Source organism: Oncorhynchus clarkii, chromosome 23 (assembly GCF_045791955.1).
Source record: "Oncorhynchus clarkii lewisi isolate Uvic-CL-2024 chromosome 23, UVic_Ocla_1.0, whole genome shotgun sequence".
NCBI lineage: Eukaryota > Metazoa > Chordata > Actinopteri > Salmoniformes > Salmonidae > Oncorhynchus > Oncorhynchus clarkii.
Window position 1 is genome coordinate 63,318,530 of NC_092169.1, and position 14,820 is coordinate 63,333,349.

The 14,820-nt window shown below is 39.6% G+C and overlaps 9 non-coding genes across 9 annotated transcripts; all 9 read right to left on the bottom strand.

Moving 5' to 3' along the window:
• Positions 1-6,168: 6,168 nt before the first annotated feature.
• trnav-uac (transfer RNA valine (anticodon UAC)) lies at positions 6,169-6,241 on the bottom strand. The gene has a single exon. It is a non-coding gene; the product is annotated as a tRNA-Val (tRNA).
• Positions 6,242-7,473: 1,232 nt separating this feature from the next.
• Positions 7,474-7,546, bottom strand: trnav-uac (transfer RNA valine (anticodon UAC)). The gene has a single exon. It is a non-coding gene; the product is annotated as a tRNA-Val (tRNA).
• A 919-nt stretch (positions 7,547-8,465) lies between these two features.
• Positions 8,466-8,538, bottom strand: trnav-uac (transfer RNA valine (anticodon UAC)). The gene has a single exon. It is a non-coding gene; the product is annotated as a tRNA-Val (tRNA).
• Positions 8,539-9,468: 930 nt separating this feature from the next.
• On the bottom strand, positions 9,469-9,541 carry trnav-uac (transfer RNA valine (anticodon UAC)). Its single transcript has one exon. It is a non-coding gene; the product is annotated as a tRNA-Val (tRNA).
• A 932-nt stretch (positions 9,542-10,473) lies between these two features.
• Positions 10,474-10,546, bottom strand: trnav-uac (transfer RNA valine (anticodon UAC)). Its single transcript has one exon. It is a non-coding gene; the product is annotated as a tRNA-Val (tRNA).
• Positions 10,547-11,482: 936 nt separating this feature from the next.
• Positions 11,483-11,555, bottom strand: trnav-uac (transfer RNA valine (anticodon UAC)). Its single transcript has one exon. It is a non-coding gene; the product is annotated as a tRNA-Val (tRNA).
• Positions 11,556-12,486: 931 nt separating this feature from the next.
• trnav-uac (transfer RNA valine (anticodon UAC)) lies at positions 12,487-12,559 on the bottom strand. Its single transcript has one exon. It is a non-coding gene; the product is annotated as a tRNA-Val (tRNA).
• Positions 12,560-13,491: 932 nt separating this feature from the next.
• Positions 13,492-13,564, bottom strand: trnav-uac (transfer RNA valine (anticodon UAC)). The gene has a single exon. It is a non-coding gene; the product is annotated as a tRNA-Val (tRNA).
• Positions 13,565-14,496: 932 nt separating this feature from the next.
• On the bottom strand, positions 14,497-14,569 carry trnav-uac (transfer RNA valine (anticodon UAC)). The gene has a single exon. It is a non-coding gene; the product is annotated as a tRNA-Val (tRNA).
• Between the last annotated feature and the right edge of the window lie 251 nt (positions 14,570-14,820).

A 14,820-nucleotide genomic window follows, 5' to 3' on the forward strand; every position in this document is an offset into this window, starting at 1 on the left:
CTTTAGCTATCTTAGCTTTCAGCTTTTGGTTTGACGTTCCACCAGATTTTGGGATTGGGGCCTATACACAGATCCAAATCTGTGGGTTATGCCAAATCTTTCTTCCACCTGTCTCAGGTGTTTGTTAAATGTGAGCCATTTGTCAAATTTGATTTGTCTTGGGATGCCATACCTGGGTATTAGTTTGGTTTGTAGCCACTCAAAGACTGACCCAGCATCCTCCCCTCTTGTTGGTATTGCCTCTACCCATTTGGAGAACCTATCTACTATAACTAGGAGATAGCGTTTGCCTTTAGATAAATTGTCGGGGCCCATGTCGGTGTAGTCTATACTAATGTCCTGAAAACATGCATTAGGTACTAAGTATGAGCCCATTGGTGTTCGATGTGGTTTCTTTGGGTTGTGTCTGTCACAAACATTGCATTTGTCACAAAATAAATCATCGTCATAAAATAAGTCAGTCATATTTTTTATGTGAGGGTGCCACCAGATGTGCGAGGCCTTTTGGAGGGTCTTTAGTTTGCCTTCGTGTGTGGGGCCATGTGCTTCTCATAAAAGTTCTGGGTCCATCAGTGTGGCCTGCTTCATGGGCATGGGCTGAGTCTGTATAGATATTCAGTCTTTCCTTTTCCTCTGATGAGGACCTGCGTCAATCCGATGATTTCAGCTAATTGGGCCGATGCTGGTTGAGGGATGATGGCTGATTCAAGGGTGACATGTGAACCGTCTGGGAGTTGCTGTTTCCTTCTTCTGCCGTGGGTGGTGGGCATTTTCATGGCCAGGGCATGGTGTTCCCTGCCATTCCCAGGAACTGCGGTTGGTTGTATCCTCCCTGCTGCTGTGGCATGTGAGTAGGTCCGGGGTGGTTGTATGCAGGTGCTGACTGCTGCTGGGAACTGGGTCCTGGTTGATGGTGTTGCAGAGGTGGGTTTCCCCCACTTCCTCTTGCTCTCCATTGCTGTTGCTGCCGGGAGAGTGGTTTCATGCAATCTCTGGCAAAATGACCGGGAATTCCGCAGTTAAAATACTGGTAGTTTCCCCCTCTGTGTTGTCCAGTGTAGGGACCCGGTCGAGCCCATACTGGGTGTTGTTGTTGCAGGATATACTGCTGTGGGGGAGGGTATTGGGGTGGTTGGGCCCCCCTAGTGGCAGTGAGTGAGGCTGCCTGCTGTTGGATCATCTGAGAGACAGTCTGGGCCACTATTTGGGAGATGTCTGTTTTGGTGCCTGACTCCTTTGTTTCTTCCGCCACCATCTGTTTCTTAGGTTTTTCTCCTTGTTGTGCTTCCTTCAATTGGAGTTTCAGGAGTTGTACCTGGAGGGACTGCACCTGGCTCTCAGCACCCCCTCTTTCCTTGTTGTGCTGGGTCACATGGTTGTGCACATGCGTATTGAATTGGGTCAGAGGAAGTGCAATCAACCCTACCGTTCCTCTGAGTTTGGTTTTAACATCTCCAGGACACCCATCCACATGCTGAGTGTGGTATCAGTGTGATCGAATGGTTCTTCGTGGACCGATCTCCATGTGGTCTTTGCCCTGTCCAGGTATGCTGCAGGTTGCTCACCTGGGTTGATTGTAAAGGAGGATAAGGTGGCATGGTTTCTTTCTGTAGGGTATGCTCTCCGTAGAACTTCCCATAATCTGGTACAGAAGTGGTCTATGGGCAGTGTTGGGGCCCGCCATCCAAGGTCAGCTGCTGTCATGAGGGCCTCCATGGTTCCGTGGTCGGTGGCTCTTGCTAGAAGTGCTTTCATGTCTCCTAGGCAGAGTTGCAGGCCTGACGTAAGTGTCTGCAGTTGAAGTAGCCACGCTGAAGCTCCTCCATGTAGGCTAGGCATCTGTCCCATCAGTGTTGTTAAATCAGTCATTTTCCAGGGCTGGTACTCCACAGTGTGTGCATCACCTGGTGTCGGTAGCAGGGGGTACTCTCCTGCCATCTCCTGCTCTCGCTCTCTTCTATCAGCAATTCTGGAGGACCGACGGAGTGTTTCGGACCCCATTGATTCGGTAACTTCGGTTACTGTTCCTCTCATTATGCCTTCCACACGGTAGGCTCCCTCTCTGTTGTTCTCTTGGTTAGCTATTAGCTCCCTGAGTTCCTTAGCTCGAGCTATTGATGATTTCAGCCGCTCCTGCATCTTAGTCACGTTTGGAGCTCCCATCGGAGCTGGGGTGAGCACCATGTCAATTTCTTCTTCGTTTTCGATATCCATGTTCTGATGACAGTCCTCCCTATCCGTCTGAAAGAAGTGGTTTGAATCTAATCTTGTTTGTAGGTGTCCTCTGGTTTCAGAGGTGAGAGAGTTCACAGAGGAGCATTGCGGCCTCTGTTCCTGGGGGAGGTCTCCTGCTCCTGGAATCCCAGTTTCGAACTGTTCACATACCATATGGCCAGCCGTTATCCCCAGTGTCATTTCCCCTTTTAACTCCCCTTGGTCTATTCTCAGAACTGGAGCCTGTATTGTGGGAGGTGCCCTGGGCAGGAATGGGTTGTGTGACGGGCTCCGGTGATTTTGTCCCTTTGAGTATGGCGGGGGCTGAACTGCCTCCATTGTCAATTGTGGATATAGTGAGGGAGAAACGGCCACAGGGGGAGCCTTGGGCAAGTTCTCAGGCGGAGCTTTAACATCCCCCGACGCCACAGTAGCCACGCCCATCATGCCTGGTATGTTTTTGGGTAGCACCCTCCTACTCTCCTGTATGGCCCATGTCCCTATCTTGAGCTCCACCTCCGCTCTCTCTCTCTCTCTCATACCTACTTTTTTGAACCTGTGTATCTTGTTTCTCTCCACCTCACTCGCTTTTGCATGCTCTACTGCGTCCTCTAGTTCTGTCTGCATATCTTGGAGTTTCCCCCCTGTAGGGGGTCCTCCGCTAAAATAACCTGCTTGTGTCCATTTTATCCGTAATCCTTTCCACACTTTCTCCACTTTCCCATACTGTTCTTTACCTCCCGCTCTATCAATCATACTCTGATCTAAATATTCATTGAATTTTAGTTTGGGCGTGGTGGCTGCAGACATTTTATCTAGTTCGTCTGATAATGTGTATAATGCGTTATTTAGGTATATTCAATCCTTACTATGTGGTGTTTATTTCTATCGTTGTATGCTTAGCCTGTCCCTGGTCGAGACCAGGGATGTACTGCTGTGTTGGCTCTGGCTTATCTCTTCCACCCCCACCCTCGCATACGAAGGGGGTTATCAGTATGTGACGCCCGCCACGTGTGTGTTTCTCCAGTATTTTATTTGAATTTGTTCAGCGATTCGTTTAGGTATTTTCTAGAAATGATTAGGCGATTTCCTTTTGGAACAATATATCAGTGAATATATGCGGTTCTATAACAATTTTCAGAGTAATTCTAGCTCTGTAGGAAATATAGATAACATTTCTAGACAACTAAGAGTTGTTCAGTGAATTATTTAAATACTTTCTGTAAACAATTCAGTAACTTCCTTTATGAACTTATATCAGTAAATTTGAGCGATTATATAGCAATTGTCATCTCTTTAGGAAATATGGATAGAATAGAAAAACCCCAAAATCAGTGTGTAGCTTTTAGCGTCTGTCAAACAAAGTCTGTACTAAGCTCGGCGGCTTATTTAAATACTTTCTAGAAACAATTCAGTAAGTTCCTTTATGAACTTATATCAGTAAATTCCAGCGATTCTATAGCAATTGTCAGAATAATTTTAAACTTTAGGCAATATCAACAGGAATGAAAAAAGCGAAAATCAGTATTCCAGCCTGGCTGCTGTCAATCAAAGTTGCACGGCCATTTGATACTAAGGTGGCTTTGTCTATCAGCACGTGTGCATAATAGCCCAGTTACGTATCCCAACCTAGCGGTTTACTCCGCCACAAACGTTTCTTTCAATTTAATTTCCCCGGTCTTAAAATCATGGAACGTCAACTCTGGTTCATATGTTTTGTTTGATGTGCAATAGCCACCTCATTCCCGATCTCTGTCTTGTGGAACGCCAAACTTACATATCCTGTATCTACTCGACTACACCTCTTACATAACCTATTAAATAATACACAGCTTTTTTAATAGGGCATTTTTCATGCAGATTCATTCAATCCAACCACACCTCCACAAGACCTATTCGATATTATATGTATCAACAGGAGATTTTACTTGCAGATTCGGTTCATCTATCATTCAACTATAACCACACCTCCACAAGACCTTATTCAATAGTACAGAACGTATCAAAATAGGACATTTTTACTTGCAGATTCAGTTCATCTATCATTTATTCATTCGTATGAAATTCTCATTGAATTTCCAACATCCATAATTGTGTCCTTTACGTGTTAAAACACAGCCACTATTTAACGTCACCTCTATACACAACCCAATACATATATAATTAGGACAGTTTTCTATGCAGATTTCAGAACAAATAGGGTCCCTGGAGGAATTTAACACATTGGTCAATCACAATTCACACATTCCTATTAAAATAACTGAGTATAGGCCAATTAATAAAAATAAAAAAATATATATATATTTTTTTTTATTATATATTTTTTTTAATACAAAACAAGATATCCTTAATCAATGCCTTAGGTTCTTATGTAAAAAAAATTGGCAACGATTCATACTCACGCCCAGTACTTTCTGATCAAAATTTGGTTTAGGCTATAATACAATATGCAGATTTCGATTTAACAGGCTCTGCTCACCTTATTTAGAGCGCTCCGATCAGATTTCCTGAGACAAGATGAATGGCTCACTCTTCCGTCTGATTTTTAGCCGTGATCAGTCTCGTCCTCTCACACTAACTTATCATAGATCGAATTCAAGAATAACCATCCTCACGCTACCAAGTTCTGTTAGTGTTTAAATACTGGAGAGTTGAGACCCAATCACGGACGCTGGACAGAGTGGATTTCAGTTGTAACAAAAGACAGTTTTAATGAGTCAAAGATATCTTGTCCCGCAGTTTTACGTGCACGGACCTAGTTCACATAACTCGGCAAGGAGTCAGGTGAAAAAGAGACCTTATACAACGGTTACATTCATTTTTATACATAGAATAAAGTAGGTGGAGTCTTGTCGTTTCGGTCTTCTTGACTGGTCGGAGGGTTGGAGGCGGGCCTTGCTCTAGCCAGAGCAGAAGCCCCATTGGTGCACAGCAGAGCCTTATCCTGAACATCCAACCAATAGAGGGGGTCAGTCTTGTGGCTGGGTGTATGTGTTCTTGCGACGGAATGTCTTTGTTTATATGAGCTATGTGTATGAATATTTATATAACAGATACCTGCAAGAAATAAACTGAATTTTCTTATCGTCAGTGCATGTATTTGAATTTCCAAAAGAAGGCATTTATTAGAACAATTATTCTCTGTTACAAATGCAGTACTTACTGGATTTATCATGGAGAACTGTTTCCGCCCGGCTTCAAACCGGGGACCATTCGTGTGTAAAGCAAACTTGATAACTACTAAACTAGAGAAACTGCTGCTAGAATTATTACTGTGGAGTTAACCAAATTGTACATATATTACCACTAAAGAGTAAACCAAATTTTACAAATATTTATTGCATGTATTCGAATTTCCAAAATAATGCATTTATTAGAACAACTATTCTCTGTTACAAATACAGTACTTACTGGATTTGTCATAGAGAATTGTTTCCGCCCGGCTTCGAACCGTCGGACCATTCATGTGTAAAGCAAACTTGATAACTACTAAACTAGAGAAACTGCTGCTAGAATTATTACTGTGGAGTTAACCAAATTTTACATATATTCATCGCACAAATTCGAAAATCCAACATAATGCATTCATGAAAAGTATCTGTTACAAATACAGTACTTCTCACATGTGTCAGAGACCTCTGTTTCCGCCTAGCATCGAAAAGTATACATTTTGCGTCTTAAGTGAACTTGATAACCACTAGGCTATCAACTATGGTACTTATTGAATGTATCAACGAGTGCTGTTTCCACAGAGGTTCAAACCGGGGACCTTTTGCATGTTAAGCGCACGTGATAAGAGCTACATTACAGAAACTTCTGCTTGAGATACCTGCAAGAAGTAAACTGAATTTTCTTATAGTCAGTGCATGTATTTTAATTTCCAAAATAAGGTATTTATGAAAGCAACTCATCTCTTTTATAAATACGGTACTTACTGCATGTGTCAAAGAGGACTGTTTCCGCCCGGTTTCGAACCAGGGACCTTTCGCGTGTAAAGCGAACGTGATAACCACTACACTACAGAAACTGCTGCTAGTATTATAAGCAAGGAGTAACCCGAGTTTTACATATATTCATTGCATGTATTCGAATTTCCAAAAAAAGCCATTCATGAGAATATATATTCTCTGTTGTTGATACAGCACGAACTGCATGTGACAAAGAGCACTGTTTCTGCCAGGTTTTGAACCACAGACCATTCGCATGTAAGGCAAACGTGATCACCACTACACTAAAGAAACTGCTGCATTAATTACCAGCAAGGAGTAAACCACATTTTACAAATATTTATTGCATGTATTCGAATTTCCAAAATAAGGCATTTATTAGAACAACTATTCTCTGTTATAAATACAGTACTTACTGGATTTGTCATAGAGAACTGTTTCCGCCCGGCTTCGAACCGGGGACCATTCGTGTGTAAAGCAAACTTGATAACTACTAAACTAGAGAAACTGCTGCTAGAATTATCACCGTGGAGTTAACCAAATTTTACATATATTCATCGCACAAATTCGAAAATCCAACATAATGCATTCATGAAAAGTATCTGTTACAAATACAGTACTACTCACATGTGTCAGAGACCTCTGTTTCCGCCCAGCATCGAAAAGTATACATTTTGCGTCTTAAGTGAACTTGATAACCACTAGGCTATGGTTACTGGATTTGTCATAGAGAACTGTTTCCGCCCGGCTTCGAACCGGGGACCATTCGTGTGTAAAGCACACTTGAAAACTACTAAACTAGAGAAACTGCTGCTAGAATTATTACTGTGGAGTTAACCAAATTTTACATATATTCATCGCACAAATTCGAAAATCCAACATAATGCATTCATGAAAAGTATCTGTTACAAATACAGTACTACTCACATGTGTCAGAGACCTCTGTTTCCGCCCAGCATCAAAAAGTATACATTTTGCGTCTTAAGTGAACTTGATAACCATTAGGCTATGGAATCTTTTGATTCCCAAAAGAAGGCAATAATGAAAAATGTATTTTTCAGTTTCAACTATGGTACTTATTGAATGTATCAACGAGTGCTGTTTCCACAGAGGTTCAAACCGGGGACCTTTTGCATGTTAAGCGCACGTGATAAGAGCTACATTACAGAAACTTCTGCTTGAGATACCTGCAAGAAGTAAACTGAATTTTCTTATAGTCAGAGCATGTATTTGAATTTCCAAAATAAGGTATTTATGAAAGCAACTCATCTCTTTTATAAATACGGTACTTACTGCATGTGTCAAAGAGGACTGTTTCCGCCCGGTTTCGAACCAGGGACCTTTCGCGTGTAAAGCGAACGTGATAACCACTACACTACAGAAACTGCTGCTAATATTATCAGCAAGGAGTAACCCGAGTTTTACATATATTCATTGCATGTATTCGAATTTCCAAAAAAAGCCATTCATGAGAATATATATTCTCTGTTGTTGATACAGCACTAACTGCATGTGACAAAGAGCACTGTTTCTGCCAGGTTTTGAACCACAGACCATTCGCATGTAAGGCAAACGTGATCACCACTACACTACAGAAACTGCTGCATTAATTACCACTAAGGAGTAAACCAAATTTTACAAATATTTATTGCATGTATTCGAATTTCCAAAATAAGGCATTTATTAGAACAACTATTCTCTGTTACAAATACAGTACTTACTGGATTTGTCATAGAGAACTGTTTCCGCCCGGCTTCGAACCGGGGACCATTTGTGTGTAAAGCAAACTTGATAACTACTAAACTAGAGAAACTGCTGCTAGAATTATCACCGTGGAGTTAACCAAATTTTACATATATTCATCGCACAAATTCGAAAATCCAACATAATGCATTCATGAAAAGTATCTGTTACAAATACAGTACTACTCACATGTGTCAGAGACCTCTGTTTCCGCCCAGCATCGAAAAGTATACATTTTGCGTCTTAAGTGAACTTGATAACCACTAGGCTATGGAATCTTTTGATTCCCAAAAGAAGGCAATAATGAAAAATGTATTTTTCAGTTTCAACTATGGTACTTATTGAATGTATCAACGAGTGCTGTTTCCACAGAGGTTCAAACCGGGGACCTTTTGCATGTTAAGAGCTACATTACAGAAACTTCTGCTTGAGATACCTGCAAGAAGTAAACTGCATTTTCTTATAGTCAGAGCATGTATTTGAATTTCCAATATAAGGTATTTATGAAAGCAACTCATCTCTTTTATAAATACGGTACTTACTGCATGTGTCAAAGAGGACTGTTTCCGCCCGGTTTCGAACCAGGGACCTTTCGCGTGTAAAGCGAACGTGATAACCACTACACTACAGAAACTGCTGCTAATATTATCAGCAAGGAGTAACCCGAGTTTTACATATATTCATTGCATGTATTCGAATTTCCAAAAAAAGCCATTCATGAGAATATATATTCTCTGTTGTTGATACAGCACTAACTGCATGTGTCAAAGAGCACTGTTTCTGCCAGGTTTTGAACCGCAGACCATTCGCATGTAAGGCAAACGTGATCACCACTACACTATAGAATCTGCTGCATTAATTACCACTAAGGAGTAAACCAAATTTTACAAATATTTATTGCATGTATTCGAATTTCCAAAATAATGCATTTATTAGAACAACTATTCTCTGTTACAAATACAGTACTTACTGGATTTGTCATAGAGAACTGTTTCCGCCCGGCATCGAACCAGGGACCATTCGTGTGTAAAGCAAACTTGATAACTACTAAACTAGAGAAACTGCTGCTAGAATAATTACTGTGGAGTTAACCAAATTTTACATATATTCATCGCACAAATTCGAAAATCCAACATAATGCATTAATGAAAAGTATCTGTTACAAATACAGTACTACTCACGTGTCAGAGACCTCTGTTTCCGCCCAGCATCGAAAAGTATACATTTTGCGTCTTAAGTGAACTTGATAACCACTAGGCTATGGAATCTTTTGATTCCCAAAAGAAGGCAATAATGAAAAATGTATTTTTCAGTTTCAACTATGGTACTTATTGAATGTATCAACGAGTGCTGTTTCCACAGAGGTTCAAACCGGGGACCTTTTGCATGTTAAGCGCACGTGATAAGAGCTACATTACAGAAACTTCTGCTTGAGATACCTGCAAGAAGTAAACTGCATTTTCTTATAGTCAGAGCATGTATTTGAATTTCCAAAATAAGGTATTTATGAAAGCAACTCATCTCTTTTATAAATACGGTACTTACTGCATGTGTCAAAGAGGACTGTTTTCGCCCGGTTTCGAACCAGGGACCTTTCGCGTGTAAAGCGAACGTGATAACCACTACACTACAGAAACTGCTGCTAATATTATCAGCAAGGAGTAACCCGAGTTTTACATATATTCATTGCATGTATTCGAATTTCCAAAAAAAGCCATTCATGAGAATATATATTCTCTGTTGTTGATACAGCACTAACTGTATGTGTCAAAGAGCACTGTTTCTGCCAGGTTTTGAACCACAGACCATTCGCATGTAAGGCAAACGTGATCACCACTACACTACAGAAACTGCTGCATTAATTACCACTAAAGAGTAAACCAAATTTTACAAATATTTATTGCATGTATTCGAATTTCCAAAATAATGCATTTATTAGAACAACTATTCTCTGTTACAAATACAGCACTTAATGGTTTTGTCATAGAGAACTGTTTCCGCCCGGCTTCGAACCGGGGACCATTCGTGTGTAAAGCAAACTTGATAACTACTAAACTAGAGAAACTGCTGCTAGAATTATTACTGTGGAGTTAACCAAATTGTACATATATTCATCGCACAAATTCGAAAATCCAACATAATGCATTCATGAAAATTATCTGTTACAAATACAGTACTTCTCACATGTGTCAGAGACCTCTGTTTCCGCCTAGCATCGAAAAGTATACATTTTACGTCTTAAGTGAACTTGATAACAACTAGGCTATGGAATCTTTTGATTCCCAAAAGAAGGCAATAATGAAAAATGAATTTTTCAGTTTCAACTATGGTACTTATTGAATGTATCAACGAGTGCTGTTTCCACAGAGGTTCAAACCAGGGACCTTTTGCATGTTAAGCGCACGTGATAAGAGCTACATTACAGAAACTTCTGCTTGAGATACCTGCAAGAAGTAAACTGAATTTTCTTATAGGCAGAGCATGTATTTGAATTTCCAAAATAAGGTATTTATGAAAGCAACTCATCTCTTTTATAAATACGGTACTTACAGCATGTGTCAAAGAGGACTGTTTCCGCCCGGTTTCGAACCAGGGACCTTTCGCGTGTAAAGCGAACGTGATAACCACTACACTACAGAAACTGCTGCTAATATTATCAGCAAGGAGTAACCCGAGTTTTACATATATTCATTGCATGTATTCGAATTTCCAAAAAAAGCCATTCATGAGAATATATATTCTCTGTTGTTGATACAGCACTAACTGCATGTGACAAAGAGCACTGTTTCTGCCAGGTTTTGAACCACAGACCATTCGCATGTAAGGCAAACGTGATCACCACTACACTACAGAAACTGCTGCATTAATTACCAGCAAGGAGTAAACCAAATTTTACAAATATTTATTGCATGTATTCGAATTTCCAAAATAAGGCATTTATTAGAACAACTATTCTCTGTTACAAATACAGTACTTAATGGTTTTGTCATAGAGAACTGTTTCCGCCCGGCTTCGAACCGGGGACCATTCGTGTGTAAAGCAAACTTGATAACTACTAAACTAGAGAAACTGCTGCTAGAATAATTACTGTGGAGTTAACCAAATTTTACATATATTCATCGCACAAATTCGAAAATCCAACATAATGCATTAATGAAAAGTATCTGTTACAAATACAGTACTACTCACGTGTCAGAGACCTCTGTTTCCGCCCAGCATCGGAAAGTATACATTTTGCGTCTTAAGTGAACTTGATAACCACTAGGCTATGGAATCTTTTGATTCCCAAAAGAAGGCAATAATGAAAAATGTATTTTTCAGTTTCAACTATGGTACTTATTGAATGTATCAACGAGTGCTGTTTCCACAGAGGTTCAAACCGGGGACCTTTCGCATGTTAAGCGCACGTGATAAGAGCTACATTACAGAAACTTCTGCTTGAGATACCTGCAAGAAGTAAACTGAATTTTCTTATAGTCAGAGCATGTATTTGAATTTCCAAAATAAGGTATTTATGAAAGCAACTCATCTCTTTTATAAATACAGTACTTGGTTCGAAACTGGGCGTCAAAGAGGACTGTTTCCGGCCGGTTTCGAACCAGGGACCTTTCGCGTGTAAAGCGAACGTGATAACCACTACACTACAGAAACTGGTGCTAATATTATCAGCAAGGAGTAACCCGAGTTTTACATATATTCATTGCATGTATTCGAATTTCCAAAAAAAGCCATTCATGAGAATATATATTCTCTGTTGTTGATACAGCACTAACTGCATGTGTCAAAGAGCACTGTTTCTGCCAGGTTTTGAACCGCAGACCATTCGCATGTAAGGCAAAAGTGATAACCACTACACTACAGAAACTGCTGCATTAATTACCACTAAAGAGTAAACCAAATTTTACAAATATTTATTGCATGTATTCGAATTTCCAAAATAATGCATTTATTAGAACAACTATTCTCTGTTACAAATACAGTACTTAATGGTTTTGTCATAGAGAACTGTTTCCGCCCGGCTTCGAACCAGGGACCATTCGTGTGTAAAGCAAACTTGATAACTACTAAACTAGAGAAACTGCTGCTAGAATTATTACTGTGGAGTTAACCAAATTGCACATATATTCATCGCACAAATTCGAAAATCCAACATAATGCATTCATGAAAATTATCTGTTACATATACAGTACTTCTCACATGTGTCAGAGACCTCTGTTTCCGCCCAGCATCGAAAAGTATACATTTTGCATCTTAAGTGAACTTGATAACCATTAGGCTATGGAATCTTTTGATTCCCAAAAGAAGGCAATAATGAAAAATTTATTTTTCAGTTTCAACTATGGTACTTATTGAATGTATCAACGAGTGCTGTTTCCACAGAGGTTCAAACGGGGACCTTTTGCATGTTAAGCGCACGTGATAAGAGCTACATTACAGAAACTTCTGCTTGAGATACCTGCAAGAAGTAAACTGAATTTTCTTATAGTCAGTGCATGTATTTGAATTTCCAAAATAAGGTATTTATGAAAGCAACTCATCTCTTTTATAAATACGGTACTTACTGCATGTGTCAAAGAGGACTGTTTCCGCCCGGTTTCGAAAAAGGGACCTTTCGCGTGTAAAGCGAACGTGATAACCACTACACTACAGAAACTGCTGCTAGTATTATCAGCAAGGAGTAACCCGAGTTTTACATATATTCATTGCATGTATTCGAATTTCCAAAAAAAGCCATTCATGAGAATATATATTCTCTGTTGTTGATACAGCACTAACTGCATGTGTCAAAGAGCACTGTTTCTGCCAGATTTTGAACCACAGACCATTCGCATTTAAGGCAAACGTGATCACCACTACACTACTGAAACTGCTGCATTAATTACCACTAAGGAGTAAACCAAATTTTACAAATACTTATTGCATGTATTCGAATTTCCAAAATAATGCATTTATTAGAACAACTATTCTCTGTTACAAATACAGTACTTACTGGATTTGTCATAGAGAACTGTTTCCGCCCGGCTTCGAACCGGGGAGCATTCGTGTGTAAAGCAAACTTGATAACTACTAAACTAGAGAAACTGCTGCTAGAATTATCACCGTGGAGTTAACCAAATCTTACATTTATTCATCGCACGAATTCGAAAATCCAACATAATGCATTAATGAAAATTATCTGTTACAAATACAGTACTTCTCACATGTGTCAGAGACCTCTGTTTCCGCCCAGCATCGGAAAGTATACATTTTGCGTCTTAAGTGAACTTGATAACCACTAGGCTATGGAATCTTTTGATTCCCAAAAGAAGGCAATAATGAAAAATGTATTTTTCAGTTTCAACTATGGTACTTATTGAATGTATCAACGAGTGCTGTTTCCACAGAGGTTCAAACCGGGGACCTTTCGCATGTTAAGCGCACGTGATAAGAGCTACATTACAGAAACTTCTGCTTGAGATACCTGCAAGAAGTGAACTGAATTTTCTTATAGTCAGAGCATGTATTTGAATTTCCAAAATAAGGTATTTATGAAAGCAACTCATCTCTTTTATAAATACGGTACTTACTGCATGTGTCAAAGAGGACTGTTTTCGCCCGGTTTCGAACCAGGGACCTTTCGCGTGTAAAGTGAACGTGATAACCACTGCACTACAGAAACTGCTGCTAATATTATCAGCAAGGAGTAACCCGAGTTTTACATATATTCATTGCATGTATTCGAATTTCCAAAAAAAGCCATTCATGAGAATATATATTCTCTGTTGTTGATACAGCACTAACTGCATGTGTCAAAGAGCACTGTTTCTGCCAGGTTTTGAACCGCAGACCATTCGCATGTAAGGCAAAAGTGATAACCACTACACTACAGAAACTGCTGCATTAATTACCACTAAAGAGTAAACCAAATTTTACAAATATTTATTGCATGTATTCGAATTTCCAAAATAATGCATTTATTAGAACAACTATTCTCTGTTACAAATACAGTACTTAATGGTTTTGTCATAGAGAACTGTTTCCGCCCGGCTTCGAACCAGGGACCATTCGTGTGTAAAGCAAACTTGATAACTACTAAACTAGAGAAACTGCTGCTAGAATTATTACTGTGGAGTTAACCAAATTTTACATATATTCATCGCACAAATTCGAAAATCCAACATAATGCATTCATGAAAAGTATCTGTTACAAATACAGTACTACTCACATGTGTCAGAGACCTCTGTTTCCGCCCAGCATCAAAAAGTATACATTTTGCGTCTTAAGTGAACTTGATAACCATTAGGCTATGGAATCTTTTGATTCCCAAAAGAAGGCAATAATGAAAAATGTATTTTTCAGTTTCAACTATGGTACTTATTGAATGTATCAACGAGTGCTGTTTCCACAGAGGTTCAAACCGGGGACCTTTTGCATGTTAAGCGCACGTGATAAGAGCTACATTACAGAAACTTCTGCTTGAGATACCTGCAAGAAGTAAACTGAATTTTCTTATAGTCAGTGCATGTATTTGAATTTCCAAAATAAGGTATTTATGAAAGCAACTCATCTCTTTTATAAATACGGTACTTACTGCATGTGTCAAAGAGGACTGTTTCCGCCCGGTTTCGAAAAAGGGACCTTTCGCGTGTAAAGCGAACGTGATAACCACTACACTACAGAAACTGCTGCTAGTATTATCAGCAAGGAGTAACCCGAGTTTTACATATATTCATTGCATGTATTCGAATTTCCAAAAAAAGCCATTCATGAGAATATATATTCTCTGTTGTTGATACAGCACTAACTGCATGTGTCAAAGAGCACTGTTTCTGCCAGATTTTGAACCACAGACCATTCGCATTTAAGGCAAACGTGATCACCACTACACTACTGAAACTGCTGCATTAATTACCACTAAGGAGTAAACCAAATTT